This window comes from Varanus komodoensis, unplaced genomic scaffold, assembly GCF_004798865.1.
Source record: "Varanus komodoensis strain SLA01 unplaced genomic scaffold, ASM479886v1 scaffold26, whole genome shotgun sequence".
In the NCBI taxonomy this organism is placed as follows: domain Eukaryota; kingdom Metazoa; phylum Chordata; class Lepidosauria; order Squamata; family Varanidae; genus Varanus; species Varanus komodoensis.
The window spans coordinates 12,047,683-12,057,157 of NW_025335684.1; the positions used below are offsets into that span (position 1 = coordinate 12,047,683).

General features: G+C 48.4%; 1 protein-coding gene across 4 annotated transcripts in view; it reads right to left on the reverse strand.

Annotated features, from left to right (window-relative positions):
• Positions 1–796: 796 nt before the first annotated feature.
• Positions 797–9,475, reverse strand: part of TBC1D24 (TBC1 domain family member 24) — a 49,361-nt gene continuing 40,682 nt past the window's right edge. For all 4 annotated transcript variants that reach the window (XM_044433244.1, XM_044433243.1, XM_044433238.1 and 1 more), the window contains one exon: positions 797–5,908. The gene's annotated coding sequence lies outside the window, so the exon portion shown is untranslated. The remainder of the gene's footprint in view (positions 5,909–9,475) is intronic.

The window sequence follows — 9,475 nt, forward strand, 5'->3', positions numbered from 1 at the left end:
GTGTTCTCCCCAAAGCAGGACAGGGGATATCCGCATAGGAGATTAGATGAGGCTGGGGACTTAGGGGCACAGATTCAAGTCACCCCCCCCCTTGAAGTTGAGGGGCTCCTCTGGGCCTTGGACATTACAAAGGCGCCAGGCCCTGACGGGCTACACCCGAGAGTACTTAGAGAGTTGGCAGGGGTTCTCTCATGCCCGCTGGACTCCATTTTTGAGCCCTCGTGGAGAACAGGTGAAGTTCCAGAGGACTGGAGGGTGGCATCAGTGGTCCCAATTTTCAAAAAGGGTAGTAGAAAGGACATGGGGAATTATAGACCGGTTAGCCTTACGTCCATTGTAGGAAAAACAATGGAAAGGCTCATAATAGGGAGAGATCTAGTGATGCTAGATAGGGAAGGGAGGCTGACAGCCGCACAACACGGCTTCTGCAAAAACAGGTCCTGCCAGACAAACCTTGTGGAATTCTAGGACAAGGTTTCGAGGTGGCTAGATGGAGGGGATGCAGTGGATGTGCTATACCTGGATTTCAGCAAGGCCTTTGACAAAGTGCCCCATGATATCCTGGTGGAGACATGCAAGTAGTGACGGCGCCTGGCAGGCCTCTCACGGAAGCCCCTTCCAAGGGCGGGGGCAGCCATCAAGAAGGCCCTTCCTGTATTCGCCATCCCTCTCATGTCCTTTATGGATGGCTCTTCCAGAAGCAGGAATAAATAATAAACTTTCTGATATAATGATAATAAGTAAACGTAAACAGTAAGTACATTATTTGGTAAATAAGTATTTGAAACAGCAAAAGTCTTGGCTAATGGCTTTAATCCATTCTATGCACAAATGTTGCTCATCAGCCCCAAAGTCGGTTGCCAGTCGTGGGTTCTGCCCCCTCTCCCAGCAGCGGGGGGCCCAAAAGGGCACACGCCAGTCCATCAACTCTCGGCCCTCAGCCGCCTTGTCCCCGCCAGTGGGAAGCCGCCAACTGCACAGGGAGATGCTGCTGAAGGGACGCTGTTTGCAGGGCTCTGGCTGGGGGGCTCTGGTTCCAGGGCTCCGCTTCACAGGCTCTGCTTGCCAGGCTGGGTGGGTTCAGGAGCTCGTGTCTCAGACAGCTGGTCTCTCAGGCCCGTTTGCTCTTCCTTCACTGTCCCCAAAGGTCTGGCGCAGTCGGTCTTCCCAGCCGTGGCTCTCAGGTTACCAAGCATCGTTCCACGGAATATGTCAGAAATAAAGAAAAATTAGGAGGCGCAAACAATGGGGTGCCACTGCAGAGAAGCCCCTGTCCTCCACCATCCCTGGGATTTCAGTGAGCAGGAGGGTCTACGGAGGGGTACCAGTGGGGGGAACTAAGGAACGCATGGGAGCAGCTGCTCCTTGCAGCGCTCTGGCCCCTAAATGCCCGGGGGTTGTCCGTCATCACCAGCACCTTGACTGGTGCTCAGGTGGTGAAAGAGGACGGCAGGAGGAGGCTGCAGGCGGGAGGAGCTGGAGGAAGGGATTGCAAGCGAGGGCACCAACAGGACGCCCCGTGGTCTTGCTAGGGTTTCTGCGGGCAGCAGAAAGGGCTTCCTTGGCCTCTCTGAGTGCAGGATGCAGAAGGGTCTGAATCCTGCGGTGGTGCGGCCTGTCGGCAGCTCTGGTGATGGAATACCTGAGGGGGAAAGGAGGGAGGCCCTGTTTGTCATGTCCTGTGGGGGACACGTGCCCCCCCCCACTCCCTAGGCAGCATTCAGAGAACTGCATTCATGCGGCACTTCATGGCCCAGGTCGAAACTTCTCCATGAGGCTCTGCCAGAACCAGCCCTCCTGCCACGTATTTCAGGAGCGCAATTGCACGTTCTGCAGTCTTGGACTTCAGGGAACAGCTTTCAGCCCTCTCCTGTGTACGACCCTTAAGGTCTTTCCACATTCCCACTGCTGAAGTGCTTGGTGCACAGAGCTTTCACCCCACGCCCAAAACACAGTCCACATAAACACAGGGATCCAGAGACATTGGCGGACTCAGAGACCAAGAAGGGTCGTTGCGAGTTTACAATCAGAGTGAGAGGTGTGTGTGAGAATAGTGACTTACCCAGTACCCATCCCTGCAGATTCGGGAGCTGCAAGCAGAAAATGTTAGAAATGGTGCAGGGGACTGGGAGAATTTTAGAGAGGACTTGAAGAAAAAAGTGCCCTCAGAGAGGGGGGAAGATGCCAAACAAGGCCCCGGAGGGAGCAATGTAGTGCCCTCCAGACTACAACTCACATCAACCCCGACCAGCAACACTCTGCAAGCAGCTAAAGAAGACATGAGTCACCTGGGAGAGCCCAGCTTAGCAGTGGCAGCATTGCTCAATCACCCCAAAGGGCAGGATCCCCTCTGGGCAAAGGATGCTGCACTACGGGCTGCTCGCTACGACTTTTCAGAGCCAGTAGGGTATACATTTGTAACGCCAGCAATATTGTCTAAGATAACAGATGCGGATATACAAGTAGTTAAAATATCAGAGCATGCAATGGTCACTATGGAAATGGAAATAAAATGTGATTATAAACAGGCAAACGGGGAGAATAGATTTGAGGATTTTTAATCATGAGAAGATTTTAGAAAAAATGGATAAGAATTAAAAGAAATATGGAAAAGAAATGGAAAAGGAGGTAGTAATATGAGAGTAATGTGGGATGCAATGAAAGCAGTGGTAAGAGGGTGAGGAATAAAATCTTCATATAATATAAAAAATCCAAAGAGAACAATATATAAAGTTGGAAGAAGAAATTCAAGAATTAGAGAAAAAGTAGAGAAAATAAAATTATGTTAGCATTGACAGCTAAAAGGAAAGACTCACACCATATTGAAATAGAAGAAGTTCAAAGAAATCGAATAGATTTGAAAAAAGAATTTTATGAAAGTAGTCATAAGAATTCTGAAATGTTGGCCAGAGCCACACAAGTTAAAAAGGCAAAAAGTTTAATTGGAGTAACCGAGAAGGGAAAAGGGGAAAGGTGTACTAAGATGAAAGAGAATCTTTTAATTTTTCAAAGATTTTTTGAAAAGCCATTTATGGGAAATGAAATAGATTTGAAAGAAAGTCAGATGTATAGAGAAAAGAATGTAAGTTGTAAAATTCGAGAAGAGGATGAAGAATTTACGGAACCTCAGCTAGAAGAAGAAGAACCATTGGAAGATATTAATAAATGAAAAAGAGGTAAAGCACCAGGATCTGATGGATTGGGTGTTGAATATTATTATAAGAAAGTTAAAAAATTACTAGTCCCTAAGAAGAAAGTGATGTTTAATAAAAGAATGGAAGGGGTAACAATTCCAAATTCTTGGAGACAATCCATGATAGTACTGATAGCAAAGCCTAACAAAGACTTTAGAAACCCTGGATCTTAGAGACCAATATCTCTTATTAATCAAGATGCTAGAATTTTTACAGCGACATTGGTACATAGATGGAATAAATTTATAGATAAATATATAAAGAATGACCAATGTGGATTTATAAGAGGGTGAAAAATGTCAGATGTAGTAAGGTGAGTTTTAAATATTAACTATTATATAGAGGCAAAATTGAACGGCAAGCATTTGAGCATTATATATATTTAAATCCTTTGACTGTGTGGTATGGCCAACAATGAGGATCATAATTGAAGAGATGGAATTGGGAAAAAGTTTAAGAAAGTAATCGATCAAGTATATTCAGAAAATACAGCAAAAATACTTGCAAATGATGGCATTACAGAAACAATGACCCTAAGCCGGGGAACGAGACAGGGTTGTCCGAAATATTATTTGCTTTAATGATGGAAGTACTGGCCAATGCAATTAGGAATGATTTACACATAGAAGGAATTGGAGCATGTCTGAAAATCAAAATTAATGTATTTGCAGATGATACATTGCTAACATTTCAAGATCCAATGATTGCAATAGACATAATATATACACATTTAAAGGAATTTGGAAAAGATAGTGGGATGCAAGCAAATTGGGGAAAATCAGAAATGATATTAGATAATCATAGTAGTGAAGAATTGGATTTATTCAAGGAAAAGTAGAAATTAAAAATAGTAGAAAGCATTTGAGACTTAGGAATTGATATTCCAAAGAATAGTCAAGAATGACAGAAGAAAAATTATGAAAGGTGAAAGGAGGATATAAAAGATAAAATAGGAAAGGTAAAATGATCATGGTTCAGAAGAACGGCAGTAGCAAAAATGAAAATTCTGCCAAAGATGATGATGATTATTTTATTTTGGATGATTGCGAGTAGGTTCTACGATCCAGAATCAAAGCAAATGCAGAAGTTATTGGAGGTTTATTGTAATGGAGGGAAGAGAGCAAAGAGATATTGAATTAAAAGAATTAAGGGAAGTAGGTGATCACTTCGGGACGTACTTGTTGAAAAAGGAGGTAAAAAAGATTATTTAGAGAGTTCACAATCCCTTCTTAAAAAATATGATAGAAACATGGGGACAGCAGTTAATTCAGGGAATTTCTCCATTAACACCAGTGGTCGAAATGGAGTAATTCCCAAAAGTAGAATCAAAGGATTGGATGAATAAATTAAAAAAAATAATCAGATATATAAATGGTTAGATTGGAAAAATAAGATAAAATATAACACAGTTAAGGAGTAGATTGGCAGAGGCCAAACTAAATTGATCCAGCTTAATTCAATTAGACAAATGGATAAAGATGGAGGATAAATTGAACAAGGAAGAAAGACAATTCACAAAATTTGGAACGATTATGAAAGAATGTGAGATTAAGGAAGAATATGCAAGCAAAGGAAGAGTTGGTAACATTCATAGGCTATTAATAGAGTTAGGGGATCAGACAAAAAGTTTAAACTCAATGTGGGAACTGGATGTAGGTGAAATAAAAGGCAAGGATGGGAAGGCTATTTGGAATAGAAGAGGATATAAGAATATGTCAGAACGAAAGAACATGGATATAAAGAGATATGGAGATGGCACTAAACAGCAGGTAAGTTAAAAAAATTGATGATAAATATTCCAATATATGTTGGAGGTGTGTTTGGATCATGGTGTTTCTTGAAATTAGAGAAATTTTAGAGCTAAATTTAGAAATGACACCAAGAGTTGTGTTACTGCTGTTGACTGAAAAACAAGATATCAATGAAGGCTAGAAAGAATTGATCTAAAGTTTGATAATGGCAGCCAGGTTAGCGATAGTGCAATATTGGAAACAGAATTGGGTTATGCAAAGGCATAAATGGTAAGGAATATGGAATAAGGAATGTGGTTGTTAATGGTAAACTGACATCAGAAATAAAACTTAAAAAAGGGTTAATAAAAGCAAATACATATAATGAAATTTGGGAAGATTTACCTTGAAAAAGCAAAGGTAAAAGTTGTAAGCCTAATCAAGATTATGTGATAGTTTTGGAGGGGAGATGGGTATAATTGGAATATATTACCTATTGTTAATTATTCTAATACATGACATGAAATGGAGGTATTATTGGTCTGCTGGCTGGTGGGCACACAGTGTTATTTACTCTTTTACTCAGGAGTTTGGTTCTAGGAATATCTTAAAAAAAGGAAGAAAAAAAAGAATCTCTGTTAGAGACGGGCTTCAGGAGGATCAACCTCCTAGAGGGTTTCCCCCTGGGCTTTAGCTCCCAGCTGAGCCTTTGCAAAAGGGCCCCATCCCAGGAATCAGGGTCCTTTTGCTGACCTTGGTTGGCTTCAGTGGCAACGGAGGAGCTGAACTGACATAATGTGATAAACATGGCACTTACACAAGTGATTGCCTTGCTTCCGCACAGATGCTTCCTCTCCGGGGCTGAGACGCTGCACTCAGGACCCGGCGCTCCAGGATGCGGCTCCCTCCCGAGACAGCCTCCTTCCACGGGTCACTCCGGTTCGCCCGTCCCAAGCGCTGCTGCAGTCCGTCAGGCCACCGGGCCTGGGGCGAGAAAGAAGGGGTCCTGTGGCTCAGAGGGAGGGTTGTACTGCCCTCCTTCAGCTGCAGGATGCTTGAAGGGATGCAGGCGGGCCCCCGGGGAGAAGCTGCTACTCCCTGGTCCTTTGAGAGTGGACAGTCAGCCGTGTGCTCACTGGGGACGTGCTAAGCCTTCCCGGGCAGCGGAAAGGGGTCCCCCTGCGTTTTCCCGCCTCCTTCCCTGGCCCTCCAGCTGCTCCGCCCGGGGACAAGGCCCAGCCGCTTTGCCTCCTCCCTCCAGGAGAGGCTGTCCACCTTTCCCCACTCTACGCTTGTTTGTTTTGTTTTGTTTTGTTTTGGAGAGCACAGTCTCCAGTGGACAGTTGGGCTTGCAATCTGGGTTGTGACAGCTGTCAGAGTTCAGGTTCCCTTTTGAAACCGCACGTGTTTGCTTTCTCAGAAAGGACTGGTCCAATGACCAAAGTTCAGGTAGGCGTGTGATCACAGCAGGAGAAACCGAGTCAGTGAAGGGGGCCCTGGGGCCACTTGGGCCCTAGGGAGCAACCGTCTGTGTTGGGGCCCTGGACAAGCTGGGTACAAGTGGGAAGGGCTCTGCACCCTGGCCCAGCAGCCGGCTCGCTGCTTCCCTGAGGCACGCTGACTCGCACCAAGCCCGGCAGTGGTGCACAGGCTGTCCTGTGACCTCCCCTGCAGAACGTCCCGATGCACAAGACACGCCAAAAGAGCCTCATGTGAACTTGGGCAAGGGCTGAGGATTAGGGACGAGCTGCGGGTTCGGCTCCCCCGGGAAGGCGAGGGGCCCAGGCCGTACATGCATCCGCATGGCTGTTGCCACCAGTTTCCAAATCGGTGGGTTGTTGAGGGATGTGGCCTACCACATGTCCAACCCTTCAGGGATCACAGTTTGAGACACAAGCAGTCCGGCAGAATTCATCTGCTGCAGTTCCGGGGCCAGAACCACCCTGGAAAACCCTTCCTATGTCAGAAGGCCAGCTGCCTTCCCTGCCCCCACGTTGGCCATGGCTGATGAAAGAAGAGTCCAAAAGAGCCATAAATATGCCTGTGATGTAATTACATCTCATTTGAACGTATGTAAAAGGCACTTACCACCGTGTCACACCGAGGTTTAACTCCCTGCTGCAGAACGAACCACTCTGGCAGGGAACTGCATCAGGCGCACATCTCGGATCCGTGGCTGGGGAGCTTGTAGCAGTCCCGCTCTTTGCCAGCGCATTCTCCCATCCGTGTCACGAGGCACCAGGGGAATGCTTTCTGCTCTCCTCTCGAGTTTCTCATCGACTCGGGGAGAGCCAGCCCCGAAGGCGTCCTGCCTAGGTCAGGAGCCCATCCCGTCGGATGACCGCAGTGCAGGAGGACAGACGCGTACCCCAGCAGTGCAGAGGTGGCTCGCCATCCGCCAACTCCCGTCCAGCTCGCTCTCTCTCTCTCTCTTCCATGCACCAAGCACTAGGAGAGGCACCTGCGACTCTCGCGTGGAGTCTGCAGAGCAGAGAGCTGGAGTCCGAGTGGCTGAGTGGTGGCGAGGCCCTCCTGCTGCCCGGCGTCCGTCTCTCCCGTCTCCTGCGGTGGGGTAGCTGGCAGTAGGCAGAGAGAGGCCACGGGAGTGGCATAGGAAGAGGCCACTGTCCATTGTTCCTCCAAATCATTCTTGCCCGATGGTCAAGATGCACCGGGTGACATCTAGGTGCTCCCTTGTAGTCTCTCTTGAAGACATGAAGAGTCAAGCAGTGGAGATGGCCTTGGTACGACCGCGGGGAAGCATTGCTCCACCTTTTCTACTGTCTATTCTCGCCTGCTGGACACAAAGCGCCAGGTGGAGTCTGGGTGCACTCTCGGAGTCTGCATTGAAGGTGGGAAGACTGAAAGGGTGACTCATTGCTCCATCACTGCTCCACCCTGTTTCATGGGCAGGTCCTGCGGCACCAGTTGGCGTCTGGGTGCTCTCAGTTCATTTCCCTCATAAGGTGCTGAGCCCGTCTCTGGCAAGGTCCTCCTTCTCTCAGGACTCCCTCATGGTGCATGAGGGCAGTGGGGGAAGGCAGGCATGTTGCAGAGCAGCTCTGGTGGAGCTCGGAAGGACCATCTTGCCTTCAGCCTTGGATGGCACAAACCAGGAGGAGATTTCATTCAGCTCTCTTGTGCCATTGCACATTGTATTGAACTCTGATGAGGCACTGGAGGTTTCGGTCGTACATAATCTGAGGTCAGTTCAGTGGAGGCCTTTGGGTAGATCTCGGATTTGCGGCTGGGGAGCTTGTAGCAGTCCCGCTCTTCGCCAGCGCATTCTCCCATCCGTGTCACGAGGCACCAGGGGAATGCTTCCTGCTCTCCTCTCGAGTTTCTCATCGACTCGGGGAGAGCCAGCCCCGAAGGCGTCCTGCCTAGGTCAGGAGCCCATCCCGTTGGATGACTGCAGTGCAGGAAGACAGACGCATACCCCAGCAGTGCAGAGGCAGCTCGCCATTCTCCAACTCCCGTCCAGCTCGCTCCCTCTCTCTTCCATGCAACAAGCACTAGGAGAGGCACCTGCGACTCTCGAATGGAGTCTGAATTGCATAGAGCTGGAGTCCGAGTGGCTCAGAGGTGGCGAGGCCCTTCTTCTGCCCGGCGTCCGTCTCTCCCGTCTCCTGCGGTGGGGTAGCTGGCCGAAGGCACAGAGAGGCCACAGGAGTGCCATCGGAAGAGGCCACTGTCCAATGTTCCTCCAAATCATTCTGGTTGCCGGTCATGAGGCACCAGTAGGCGATTGGGTGCTCACTCAGAGTCTCTCTTGAAGGTGTGGCGAGTCACCCACTGAAGATGCCCATGGTACAATTGCAGGGCAGCTTGGCTCCATCTTTTCTACAGTCTATTCTCGCCTTCAGGACACAAAGCACCTGTTGACGTCTCGGTGCAATCTTACAATCTCTCTTGAAGGTGTGGAGAGTCAAACGGGGCATCATTTCTCCGTAGCTCATCCACCCTTTTTTGGCTGCAGGTCCTGAGGCACCAGTTGGCGTCTGGGTGCTCTCTTTTTGTCTCTCTTGAAGTTGTGGAGAGTCAAATGGGGAATCATTTCTCCGTTGCTCATCCACCCTTTTGCAGCTGCAGGTCCTGAGGCACCAGTTGGCGTCTGGGGGCTCTCTTTGAGTCTCTCTGGAAGGTGTGGAGAGTCAAACGGGGAATCATTTCTCTGTAGCTCATCCACCCTTTTTTGGCTGCAGGTCCTGAGGCACCAGTTGGCGTCTGGGTGCTCTCTTTGAGTCTCTCTCGAAGGTGTGGAGAGTCAAACGGGGTATCATTTCTCCGTAGCTCATCCACCCTTTTTCGGCTGCAGGTCGTGAGGCACCAGTTGGCGTCTGGGTGCTTTCTTTGAGCCTCTCTTGAAGGTGTGGAGAGTCAAACGGGGTATCATTTCTCCGTTGCTCATCCACCCTTTTTTGGCTGCAGGTCCTGAGGCACCGGTTGGCGTCTGGGTGCTCCCTTTGAGTCTCTCCTGAAGGTGTGGAGAGTCAAACGGGGAATCATTTCTCCGTAGCTCATCCACCCTTTTTTGGCTGCAGGTCCTGA